Source organism: Heliangelus exortis, chromosome Z, assembly GCF_036169615.1.
Source record: "Heliangelus exortis chromosome Z, bHelExo1.hap1, whole genome shotgun sequence".
Lineage (NCBI taxonomy): Eukaryota > Metazoa > Chordata > Aves > Apodiformes > Trochilidae > Heliangelus > Heliangelus exortis.
The window spans coordinates 380167-393585 of NC_092454.1; the positions used below are offsets into that span (position 1 = coordinate 380167).

At 46.6% G+C, this 13419-nt stretch overlaps 1 protein-coding gene across 3 annotated transcripts in view; it reads right to left on the reverse strand.

The window, feature by feature from the left end:
* The window catches only part of LOC139790134 (E3 ubiquitin-protein ligase NEDD4-like), a 119718-nt gene that overhangs the window by 105362 nt on the left and 937 nt on the right, over positions 1 to 13419 (reverse strand). The gene's annotated exons all lie outside the window — the stretch shown is intronic.

The following is a 13419-nucleotide window of genomic DNA, read 5'->3' on the forward strand; positions in this document are numbered from 1 at the left end:
TGGGTAAAAAAAACGCATTACTTCTGCTTGGAGGAAAAATACTTGTTAAACGGTTAACAAATGGCTTCAAAAATGAAGTTACCCAACTGGAGAGCTGTGTCAGCAATCATTTGGCCATGCACCCTTCAGCCCTTGAGGGCTTTGGTCCCTTGTTTGTTTTGGTTTTGTTGAGGGCTTTGGGTTTTGGTTGGTTTCTTTTTTATTATTTGTATTAATTGCTCATAGGGAACTCCTGAAAAATTTGTGAAATCCTATAAATAAATAGATTGTTCCTGGACAAAGCTCAGAGGTTAGCTCAGTCACTTGTTCCCAGAATGGTACTTGACACTGACTAGACTGAGAAACTCTCATTAAAATATCCAGTGCTCATTATCCAAAACAAAGGATGGACTTTGTGTTCTGCCAGGCATTCTGGATGCAAAATGTGGCCCAACGCTCCGAACAAAAGCCACATTCAGACCCAATGTATGGCAGAAGATCTGCAATAAGGTCATTCATTCATCATCCCAGAGCAGGACCTCATCCCAGAGCAGCACAGATGTGTGTTCTTGGGAGAAGCAGAACAAGAAGGGAGCAGAGGGCACAGCATTCAGAACTCCTCAGCCAAGCTGCAAGGCAGTCCACCAGCTCCTTGCCTGTCTGCTGTGCTGTTAGCAGTGCCAGACAGGGGCAGGAACAAGCAGGTATTGCTTCACCACCATCAGTTGCAGTCCCAGAACTATACAACCCATATAAAGTTTTCAAGATTCAGAGTTTCATATTAGTTTCCTTAACTGTAACTAACTCAGTAACACATGACTACAAACGCAAGACATTTTCATAACTATCAGCACCTTAGCTCCTCACTTTAGATGTAAGAACATTAGATTAATCTTGAGCCTAGTGCTGAAGCATCCAACATCTTTGCCCAGAAGAGCAGATACTCTGCTGTGAGGCAGCACATGGAGCTCAGACACAGAGCTGTCTGGGGAGGGTGTGCTTCTCACACCATGAAGCCTTCTACTTTAGAGAGCTCAGTCAAGAACATCACGAATCAAGGATGGGATTTTTTTTTCCCCAAGACAACAAATGAATATTACAGTGAATGAAGTACAGCAGTGAAAAGCTCTCAGGATAATACAAATTAACAAATGAAGTCTGAAGAGCAAAGTCATTTTCCTCCAGGCAGGTTTAAATGAAGTTATGTCTCCTTTCAGAAATAACCAGGATGATCTACAGAGAGACCAATTTTACCTCTAAATTATTACTGTGGCTGCACAAAACGAAGTGAGAACAACAGCCAGGAGCTGCTGCAGAGATACCAAAACCCAGCTGGACACAGAACTGCCTCCTTGAACAGGCTACTGCTTTTGTAGATGTTGAGCTGCAAAACAATATATAGCTTTAGACATTTTATAGAATGCAATTTGTCTTATCCACACTCTCACATTGCAGTTGCCTATACTGAATACAGCAAAATCTGTCCAGAAGATCAGGTAACAGCTCCAGAAAATGCAACTGCTGGTAGGGAACTTGGGACACTGAGAAGTGCTAAATTGGTCAGCAAAAAGTCGAGTTGTTAGGCACCAGCAGTGCTGCCAGGCAAACAAAATCAAACCATCCCTCCCCCATCTCTATCCCCCCAACACACTTGTTCAAACCTGACTAAAAGCAGCTTGTTGCTGCTTTAAGTTGTTGCTCAAAGGAACCTCAAAACTTAGGAAATGCACAAGTTACCCCCAAAACCACCCTGCCATGACCCTTGTCAGTAAGCATGGGAATGCATCTGTGGCATGTTCAGAGAAGCCATCGCAAGGGACTATGAAGAAAAATATTTTCTAAGGCAAGGTTCAGGTAGTGCTGAACAATACCAGGTCACAATACCAGGTCAAGCTGTTCTGTTTGTTAAGACTTTAGATGGACTGTGTTAAATCACCAAGCAAAGTGAGACTGAAGGTGGCTGTGCTGAGATTTATTTGGCAAGCAGAAGGGTTGGTGCAAAAAGGAAAAACCCCAACTTCCCAGAATTGCTGTACAACCCAGGTACCTTCCTGTTCCCAGGTGAACACCACCCAGACAACAAAAATCATCTCCACAGCAATTGCAGTCTGCCAGGTTCAAACAGAGGGTTCAGCAGGGAAACCAGCCCAGGATACACAAACTGCACCAGCAAGTCAAAGTCTGTTTACAGAGTCTTCAGGGCTCTCCTCTCCTCCCAAGTTCCACAGGGAACGTTGGAGAGCAGAGTACTCACATAAAAACACAACTCACTCTGCACGCAAGGCCTCCAGAAAACAACACGTACAGCTCACAGGCAATTGCCAAGAAAGTTCAGCTAAGGAAAGTATCCAAACATTTTGTCAAACATTTGGCTTTTTCATAAAACCCCCACAAAGCATTATGAAGAAATTCAGTTCAACTTGCATTTTGCAGGCAACGTTTCAAAAGACAAATTAATTGTGAAAACCAAGACTGAGAACAGACTGAATTTTATCCTGTGTGCTCAGTCATGAAGGACTCCTTGGATTGATGTTCTAAAGCAATCCTGAAGCACTGGTGAAGACATCTTCTAAAGGGAAAGTGATTTAAGCAAATACACTTTTCCCCTGAGATTCAATAGGCTTTCAATCCCCTAAAACCACACAGACAGGTATCAACAATTTACAAGTGAAAAGGAAGATCTAACACATAAAACCAGATAAAAACCTCAGGCACAGTAGACTCAGAGGGATGGAAGCATCTGATGGAAGGGAAGAGGTCAAGTCAGAGGGATGAATTCAGCATTGCTGAACACAAAGTGCTTTGAGAACAAGAGAGCTTCAAAACCTGCAACCCTCAGACCAGTGTTGTGGCACAGAATGAGGAGGAAGAGGTCTCAGCTACAGCAGAACCGTCCACTCCAGTGGTGTTCTGCAGGCCCATGGAAGTGATTCCTACCCCAAGGAGTTAGCCTGACATCCAGGACTACCTAATCCCACTGGCTCTGGGCTAGCTTTGCACACAGGCCTTCAATATAACGGGTACAGACCCAGCCCTGGGCAGGGAAAAGATGGCACAGCCCATCCCATAGTGACAAAAAAGAAAAGCAAACCAAGAATTGCAAAACTTGGATACCTTGTCAAACTGGTGAACTTGGAGTGACACTGTCAGGAATGACAGAATGAGCAGGCTGGAGAAAACAGTGCTAGAGGAAAAGTACCAGTTCCTCCCATGTAACAAGCAGTCACCGAGGGATGGGAAGATGACTAAACCAGAAAAAAGTCACAGCAAAATAGGGAGGTTGCCAGAGATGCAAGGCAGTAATGAGAGCAAGAAATTAACATTAATCATTAAGCCTCCAACCTTTTGCAACCGCTTTGTCTAGTTTGATTTTGATCATCTCAGAGGAAGAAGCAGAGCAGCCTTCCAGTTCAGTACTTTTCCAAGCAGCCCATGCAGCACAGTGGCTGCAGCAGAGCCAGAAGAACTGCTGCTGAACTGTAAAACTCAGCTGAAATCAAGGGAAGAGTCTCACAAGCAGTCTTTCCCAGCTCACTGCTCGACTTCAAAAGAGTAATTTTTATTTAACATTTCTAAGAGTGCAGGCCAACCCAGCAGACTGTTTCACTGGCATGCAAAGCCTACTACTTAATTTGCTGCCATTTTCTGCTGGGGACATCTAAATAAGTCTGCATCGATCAGAAGTGAAGTGCTCTCTCCTCATAACATTTTAAGCTCTCAAATACTGGCAAGGTCTTCCCTGAAATCTACAGCTGAGGTCAGAAAATTGTAAAAGAGAACAATAAATCAATATACCACCTGTCCTGTGCTCTCCTACACCTCCTGCCTTTAATGTACCCTGCAGGTATTTTAAACATTTATGGAACAGAGGTGCAGGGGGAAGTCTGACTGCAAAAAAGCTTTTCTAAGGTGATCACATTGTGCAGATCATTCTCTGCTTCCCCTTACCAGGAATAATACCTTTCTATTTGGCTGAAAGACTTATTCAAAAAGAAAAAAACCCTCTTCAGAGTCAGTAAAGGGTGAGTGTGTTTCAGTCCAGGCTACAGACACAGAGCTAATGGGCAGTGGGACAGTGAGAAGGGCTTAAACCTCTTCCAGAAAGCGGGATGAATCCCACCTTTGGCTTAGGAGACGGAAAGGGCACAGACTGCAACCCCAGATCAGGCATGAAGTCCAGAGGTGAAGAACTGCACCCCTGCTCCTGCAGTGTCTGTAACTGCAGGGACCTTGGGGCTTGCTCCTCCAGCTGCTGCTCAGAGCTCAACAGGCAACAGCAGAGCAGGGACCTGGAGCAGGGAAGGACACGGCAGCAGAAAGGAGATCACAGCACCCAGCAGGAAGAAAAACAGTGCCTCAAAATGAAAGAAGCTGTTGCTAGGCAAACATGGTTCAGGTGAATGCCAGAGCAAAAAAAAAAAAAAAAAAACTCGTGAGTCCAGATGAGCTGTGGGTGGCTTTTGCCACGCAGAGGTCCTGGGTTTTCAGGGATATCATGGGGACAGGGGACATATCATGGCCCTCGGGGACAACCTCGCTGGGAGTGAAGAGAGCAGAAGGCACCTTGGAAAGCAAAGGCAGCCCAGGGACACATCTGGAGACCACCCGACCACCTGAGGACAGCGACCTCGGTCTGACACCAGCAGTGGGACAGCCCCGACATCCCCAACCCCCCCTGTGACCCCAGGCTGCAGGACCTGCAGCAATGCTGCCTCACCTTGCCAGCAGACGTGGGGATGCTGAGCGTTCAACACACCCCAACCAGAGCTAAAACTGAGGTTTCCACAGCAACACCAACACAGACACACCGTGTGTCTGCAGGGCATTCCTATGTTCCAGCTGCCGGAGTGACACAGGTTCAAGGACCCACGTTTCATTTTCCAAAAGCTGCAGTCCCAGTGCTCGAAGCCAGCAGAAAACCCGAGGTGGTCACAGTGCTCAGGGATGTCCCTTACCAGTTACAGGCTGCAGCAGCCATTTCACCACCCACCCACCTTCCAACTTCCTCTCACACAGGGTTTGCTTCACAGGTTAATAGCTTTGCCTCTTGTGTAAGTTTTAGGCTAAAAAATTTAACTTTTAATAAAATAAATATTTTAAAAATAAAATTAAGTTTCAATAGCATCAGAAGCATGCAAGAACAACTCAAGTTTTTGCTAAATCAATTCAAGCAAGCGTCAGAAGCACTTCTCTCACAACAGTGTGTATGCACCAGTTTCTACCCAGACTTTGGGCAATATTCTAAGGAAAAAAGGGAGACGACACAGGCAGACACATGATATCAGAAGATCTCCACAAGATCTGAAAACACATTAGCTCCAAAGTTTACTATCCTAACTCTGAGGACTTTGAGGCTGCTCGTTAATGGATCTGAAGGACCCGTGGCTCTGACAGCTTCCAAGAGGGGTTCTGCCAGGGTCGTGCATTAAGAGCACACAGATGTCATATGGTGACAAATGACCTCACAGGCAACACACACCCAGCTTGTAACCACTTAGCCACACTCTGGTTTACAACATTAGAGTTTTGAAGAACAATAGAAACTCGTAAGACAAAACCAGCCCCTGCCTGCACAGCTTCACTCCTCAGGACAGCCACAGGATGTCCCTGGGAAACAGCTCCTGCTTCCTCCTCCCCCAGCACCTGAGGAACAAGGAGCTCTGCTGAGGGACCTTCCTGCACCCACCCTCCCCCTGCCTGGGGCTCAGGAGCAGCACAGCCACCAACCCTGGGACAGAGCCAGACCTGGGACAGACGAGGCACAGAGGAAAGCACATCCTCAGAGGAAGATCCACCAAGTGCTTTACCCTGCTAATTAGACCACAGAATGAGAAGGTACCTTCTGGGTAAGAGAGGCAACAGCCCTAGCCAAGGAGATGACACCACAGTAGAAGAAATCCCTCCTGCTGGGTCAGGCCATGAGGCTCAGAGGCAGGGAGGTCCTACCAAAGGACAGGAAACAATCCTACTCACTGTGCTACCTGACGAGCCTCCAGTGCTGGTGAGTGTGGTGAAGGTCACTGTCACCAGACAGCTGTGTCCCAGCAGTGCTGAGACCAACCTGCCCTGCCAGGGAGAGTGAAACCAGGGAATGGGCAGGACAAGTGCCTCCTCTGGCCAAGGCTGTGGAAGCAAGTGCCGTTCAACCCCAAATCCTGCCTCAGCTTGCCTGTTGACTTTTAACGTGTTTATTTCCTACTTGACCTCAAGAGTTAATTTTTTTCCACAGGTACTGGAAACAACTAATAAAATATTACATGACAAGACTTGACCAGAGACAACCACCCCAAAAGCTGTAGATACCAAGTACTTTGAGTGTTTCCAAGTGTGCCAGGTGCCAGTGGAGGAACCAGTGAAGTGCTGTGCCTGAGGAGATGCACCAGCTCCCCACTATGGCACTGCTCAGCTCCTCTGCCTGCCCCTCCCTGGCAGGAGGGCTGCAAGAACAGCACAAAACCAAACAAACCAACAGAGAAAAGCAGAGGTTATATGAACATACTTTTATCCTCAAACCAGGATAATACAAAACCAGGAACTGCCAAAGGAGACAGAACGGCATCATTGTGCACTGTCCCAAACAATTCTGCTCTTCTCCAGCAGTTAAACAACATTAAAAAAAGAAAACTTGTCTTGGGTTGGCATGACATCAATACCCAACACTAATCCATGCAGTTAGGCACAAAAATAGGGTACTTCAGCCTAACTGCAAAGTACAACTCATTCATGGAGTTATTCCTCGTATCCTGCCAGTGCTTTTAGAACTGAAGCTGTTTCTTTCAATTACAAAGTCCCTAATTCCTAGAAATCAAGATTCTGAATCTTCATCCTGCCAGTGCAAGGAAATTAAGGCTAAAAGAATGGAGGGAGGGAAAAAATGAACAATTACAAATATACACACTGAGTTTGTCGCCCAGTTCAGACACCATCTGGAAGACAGATATTTCATAATACATTTGAAGAATTTGGCTCTTGGATTGGCTTCACTGGGGCCTGGGGTTGCCTATTTGCTCAACTATTTTAACTGCACTTAGCTCCAAGGCCTGTGCAATTTAACCACATCTCATATTTTAAATTAATTACCAGCTAATTGCTGCTTCTTTACAGAAAAGGATCCCTTTCCTTAGGTTGTTTTTTTTTCTTCTTTATGGGAAGGAAAAGGAAAGGATGGAGGGGTCAGGGAAAAGGAGAGCTCCAGCATTAGGAGCTCAGCATTTTAAGGCCCCCATGGTGCCAAGAGCTTCCCTGGCAGCAGGCAAAGGACCTCTGCAAGCTCCAGCTCTTGACCCAGCTGCAGGCAAAACCCTGGGCAGGTTTTAGTAACAAAAAAAAAAAAAAAATGGCAGGAGCTGAGCACTCCAGCAGTAAAACCACATTCCTTTCTCCCAGGAGAAGTCACCCAACCTGCCACTGCATTCTTACCCAGCTCACCCAAAATAACAGTGTTTACTGCATTACACCTCAGGTCTTTCTAAAAGGGGACAGAGCTGCCCAGTAGCATTTCTTTTATTGCTACAGTAAAACTCTCTTACTCAACACAATTAAATATTTAAGAGGAAGTAGCACTGAAAGCAAAAACTAAAGAAACTTATGGAAGTTATGGAAACTAGTGGAATTTTCTCTGTACACCAACACCAAAATTTACAAAACTGTGACTAAATCAAGCCACTTCTGCTCATTGATATTGCATCCGTGACTTTTTATTGACTGAAGCTGTTAGATAATCCATCCCTCACTGCTATTAAAAGACCCAGAGCTTTCCAGCTCACTCAGAGAAGTCCCAGTTTATATGCCACAGAGTTTAATTAAGGAAGAGGTCCAGGCTCCACATGATCCTCTGGGACCAGGAGCTTGTCAATTTAGCCTGATTCAGCTGGAAACAGTTGGCTTCCATCGGGCTGCATCTCCACCAGACCTTGTGACTCGAGCACTCAGGCAGCCCCACAGCAGATGCTGAGTGTTGGCTTCACGCAGCACTGCCCACAGCTCTGACACTGACACAGAAAATGGCACCGAGCCCCACAGCCTCTGCTGTGGCCTCTGCACCTCACAGCACCTGGGGAGATGGCCCATCTTCCATAACGAGCTCTATCTGGTTCAGAGAGGATAAATAACCTCTCATAGTCTGAAGACAGCTCCATCCCAGATGCTGCAGTGATGCAGCTTTCTCCCATAACATCCCAGGATGTTCATTTTCCCCTCCTGAAAGGCAAGCTCACCTGGCACTCCTGGCTGTATTTTCCAACCAAACCACAAAACCCTCTCAGAGACAGACTCAGCCCGGCTGCCAGAGAAGGCTGAGCAGGCTCCTGGGGCAGCAGGAGTGTGGCTCTGGGGCCAGAGCTGCCTCACAGGGAAATGGTATCCGGGCAGAACCAGGTGAGAACCCTCAGCTGCCATTTACCATGACACAGTGCCCTCCAATGGCCAGCCACAACATGGATGGTGACAAAACTCAGCCCAACCAGATGCTTTGGGCTCCTTCCCCAGCACCCAAAGCCATGGCCAGGCTCCCCGCAGCCCCTTCCCTCCCCAGGCTGCAGAACAGCCCCTCCTCCCCAGGAGGGCAGGAGACACAGAGCCATTCCTGCCAGGGTGTGTGCATAAAACTACCGTTTCCTCACTCCCTCGGACCCACATTTTAACACAAACCATCTTAAATGTCTTAACAGTAATTTTACATTAAGACAAGGATTTACTTAGTGTCAGTGATAGTGGCCAAACATGCTGATAACTCAGTAAAAGCAGGTTAAAATGCAAGCTTTTAGAAAAATCTATTGACCTACTGAGAACCACAGCCTATTCATTTTCTTACTATGCCACAACAAGTAGATATGCCAGCCCTTTCCCTTATGAAATGCTTCCTTATCTGGACTTCTTAATCATCATTCAAAGTTTTACATGCTATCCCTGGGAAGCCAATGCACTTAGCATCTATAAAACCATTTCAGATACTTTTTTTCCATTTAAAAAGTCAATAAAAGAGTCACTATTCTGAATTGCTTATTACTAGACACCATGTCACTGCTGTGACCAAGGGAGGCCCCACTCTGACTCTGATGGCAGAGTTATGCTTTTACATAACCAGAGCATCCAGAACAGGAACAGAGCTCTCCTTCTGAAGAGCCTGTGCTCCTGGCATTGTTCACCATGAGGTGAAACTTCTCTGGAACTCAAGGGGGTTTTCTAGGTAAAAGCCTCCTGGATCCACTGAGCTGGCAAATGCACCCTCAGAGATAGCTTGGCCCACCCCCCACAGCAGATGGGCTTTGGCAGTGCTGCACCAGCAGCCAGGCTGCCCCAAGCTGCTCCTCCAGCAGCAGTGTCCTGGGAAGGGGGCACCCATCCATCCATCCATCCATCCATCCATCCATCCATCCATCCATCCAGTGCCCAGACCTCCTGCACCAGGAGGGGACACGGCTCAAGGGCTGCTCCTTGGATGCTGCCCTTGCTGTGGCCCTGAAGGCTCAGGGAACCTCTGGCTTCCTTTAAAAACAAAAAAACAAAAAAATCCCCACAAAAACCAAACACACAAAAAAAACCCCACCACACTTCAAAAAAATTAAAGTTTGCTTAAAATGCAAAGTAGAGAAACCCAGCATTGAACCCCATGGTGTCACTGCTTTGTCACTGAGCCAGCTGAGGGAGTTAAAACTGAAGCCTTTCTCCTCAACCCTGACTGTAGTGGGTAAGTGGTGTGATACCACGTTCCTTTTGAAGCCTCCCAGCTCCATCTCACCAAGGCACAACACACACAGGTGAACTTCATTAGCATGCCATTCACTTACAGGGAAGGAGACACCCTCCAGGGGAATCATTCCAGAGCCACAAACCCATGGGAACATGCAAACACAAGGCACAGAAGCCAACTTCCCCTCCGCCTTGTTTAGAAACAGTTTGCACTAAAAGTGACAGTTTTGAAGCCACAGTCCTTGTCACCTCATGGCCCAAGCTGTTCTTCACCATGGCATCACTGTGGCAAATCTTATTTTCATTCTTTTCCCTGGTGTTAGATAAAGTACAGGCAATGCTGTGTTTCACAGGAATTCACCCCACCTGCAGGTACCATTCCCTCCTACCTGGAAACTGCCTTTACTTTTATTTCCCAAAACCAGATTTCACTACAAGCAGAGTGCCAGGGAGGCTCCCGAGGGCCTGGAACCCTTCAGGATTCATTTTGCACACACGATGCTTTGCCCAGTACAGCACACAGGAATTAAGATGAGGAAAAAAGGTTAAGCTGCATTGACTATATCCAGAACTATTTATTTTAAGGCATATGCAATTATATCTCATGCATCAAGATGTTTTCATGAACATACGCTCCCTTTTGACAATTTCTAATGCGTGACAAAATGTCATCTCAGTAGGAAGCTTGTAATTTCAGTTTATTCAATCACAAGTTGTGGAAGTTGAATAAAAGTCAAAAAAAGAATGCTGGAATTGCAGAGAGCAGTTTCACATAAGAACCTCTTTTTTTGTTTGCACTTTGAAACATAAAAATGCTCTTTTCTGAAGACACATCATTTATTCACCCAAATGAGATACAAGAAGCTGCATGGCTTTCTTCCACCCAAGCCCACTGAGGAAGGGAAAGGGAATGCTTGTGGAAACTCCCATTTTGTTGGGGCCCATTTCAATTCCAGGATTCTCCAGAAACTCAGACTGAAAGGAATGAGGTGTAGTTCTCCAAAGGTCACATTGTTTCCTTTCTTCTGACAGGAAAAACAAACAAACAAAAGAAAAACAAACAAAGAGGGCTAAAACATAAACGAAATTTAAAAGATTGCTCCAGTAACTCCTAACAATCAACATCCTGATGTATTCACTGGTTCAGGAACTCCCTGAACAAACTCCCAGATGGCTTCTGGATAGCTGGAGGGATGGAGACCCTCCCACAGCTCTGGACACTCTGTGCCAGCACCGAAGTCACCTCGCTGTGGAAAACTCATTGGAAGATAATTTGATTTACAGCTCATTTGGACCAATAGGTTAATAACAAAATTTTAAAGCTCATATTTACAAAGAGGCAGATTTATGCAAACAACATCTGAAGAACAATGCAGTCTGTCAGTGGGTAAAGGCAATGGCTGGCTCGTCATCTGTGACTCAGTGAATCCCAAACTAACGAGTGCCTTAACGCCTATCAGAATATCTGAACAAAATGGGAACAGATGTCCAGATTGAAGGTATCCACTGAGAGCTACAGCTATTTACAGACTAATGTAGGCACAAACTCTGCAAGCACTTAAGCACATGCTTAGTTGAAGACACGAAGCAGGACTACCACCATGTACATCCACCGTGCAAGTAGAAGTCAAGCCTGTGCTTAATTATTTGTAAAAGGTTTTATTATTTTTATGGGAAGCCATTAAGCGAGCCTAGCTTACATTTAAATAACTACTTTTTTTCCAATCAGCAATTGTGCTAGGACAGCCAGTCCTACAAAGGGCCTACTTTAGGCCCTGCACAAACACAAAGCATCCAACCAGACCGCAAGCTGGATTTCAAACTGAGGCAGGAACAAAGGAAAATTAACAGCCTAAACATGTCCACACACACAATCTGGCCTCTCAAGACTAGCGCAGAGATTTGGCTTTCCAGAACACAGAAAACAAGCCAAGTCCAAGCCAATGTTAATGGGAAGTCCTGATCCACAGAAGCCAGTGTGCAATGAAGCTGTAACCAGAGCTGCCTTTCTCAACCACTCTTTAGATGCACCTTTAATGATGCATAAATAGCTGCCAGCCCCTGGGAGATTCTCCTCCTTCCTCCTGCTTTCCTGTGTCCATACATTTACCACAGGCTTGAGGATGGTTCAGGCTGCTGGCACATTGAAATGACAACCTGTCACCTGCTCAATTCTGACTGCCTCCTCCTCCATGCACCGTCTCTCATTCTTCCACCCCACTTCCATTCACAGCCTCCTGTCATCTTTTTAGATGCTCTGTTCTATGAAGTGTCCAGCACCATCACGATCTACAGCAGTACAGAAAACACAGAACCCGTGCACTGCTCCTGCTAGGGAAGGTGGCTACAGCATCCCTGGGCCACTGTGGAAAGAGCAAAGGCTTGCTTTTCCAAGCAGTTCTTTGTCAAGCAGCTTGGGTTGACCTCGAGAGGTGAGCAAGACACCTCTCCTCCCCTGTACAGCCCTGCCCAGCCCTCAGCAGGCCAGGTCCCAGCACCAGCTGGGGATACGAGCACCATGGCAGGAACTGCCCTGGCTCTCCTGAGCTTCCCCCCAGCCCAGAGCCAAGCGGGGTGCTGAGCAGCACAGCCAGCAGCTCTGCCTCTCCATCCAGCGGGTTTCTCTCTATTCTTTCTCTTTAACATTCAGTGCAAGTACCAGCATATGCCGAGGAGGGAGGCAGGGACAAAAGATAACGGGGAGTACACACACAACAACAAAGCAGCAGCCAGGCTCCAGCCTTACGTTCTCAGCCACCGAGCTGGGACACAGCAGGATGGCTCACGGGTCTCCCTTGTCCTCACAAATCCCACACACTCCGGTCTGTGACAGCACCTATCTGCCACCACGGCAGAGTTTTGGGGTGCTCACAGCGGGGCAGCCAGTCCCACTGCCTGGATTGTTCCTTCAGCCCATCCAGGCCCTCCAGCACCCCGGCAGCAAGCAGGGCTCAGCTGTGGGCCCTGTCACTGGAGGGTAGGGAGACAGAGGAGTTCCCTGTCCGTGGAAGGATGCTGCTCTGGGGACTCCGGCAGCCTTGGCTGCTGTCAGCTTGCCTTGCCTTCACGTGAAGGCTTATGAAAAACCCAGGGAGGAGAAGAGTCTCCTCAGATTTTGTGCTCGCTGTCTTAAGCGCCCAAGGCCCTTGCTGTGAGCTCTCTTCTCCCCCACCTTCACACACATGCAGAGGAATTTAAATCAGACTGTGCTCATAGCTTGATAAATCAACAAAAGCAGAACCACCCCCCCTTTACAAAAACACCCACTCTAGCCAAAGAACCTCCTTTCCAATTAGAACTAAGCGGTACAGTCATCTAGATTTGGTGCCCATTCAAATATAATAGGTAATAAAGCTGTCTGGCAGCTTTTACAGTCAGATTTTTTTAATATCAGCTTCCTCTGTACCACAAAAAGACTGACAGACAGTCCTTCTTGTTTAGTTCCATAAAAATGGAGGTGATATTGGTATTACAAAAAATACAAACCAGGCAAGAAATATGCATGATGTTGAGAGCTGCTATACAAAAACCACAGAACAGTAACACAGCTTTTCCCTTTTCTGACGCTTTATTACACTACCTGCTAAGCAAAGGGAGCACCTCAGCAAGGCAATGAAACAAAAAAAAAAAAAAAGGCATTAGCTACAAATTTTCAACATACAAGCAAGACACAGGGGGCTGTTCTGCCTGTGCATATTTGATTTGTCAGGGCTGCATACGGTTCTGCAGAAGACATCAGCGATAACGCCA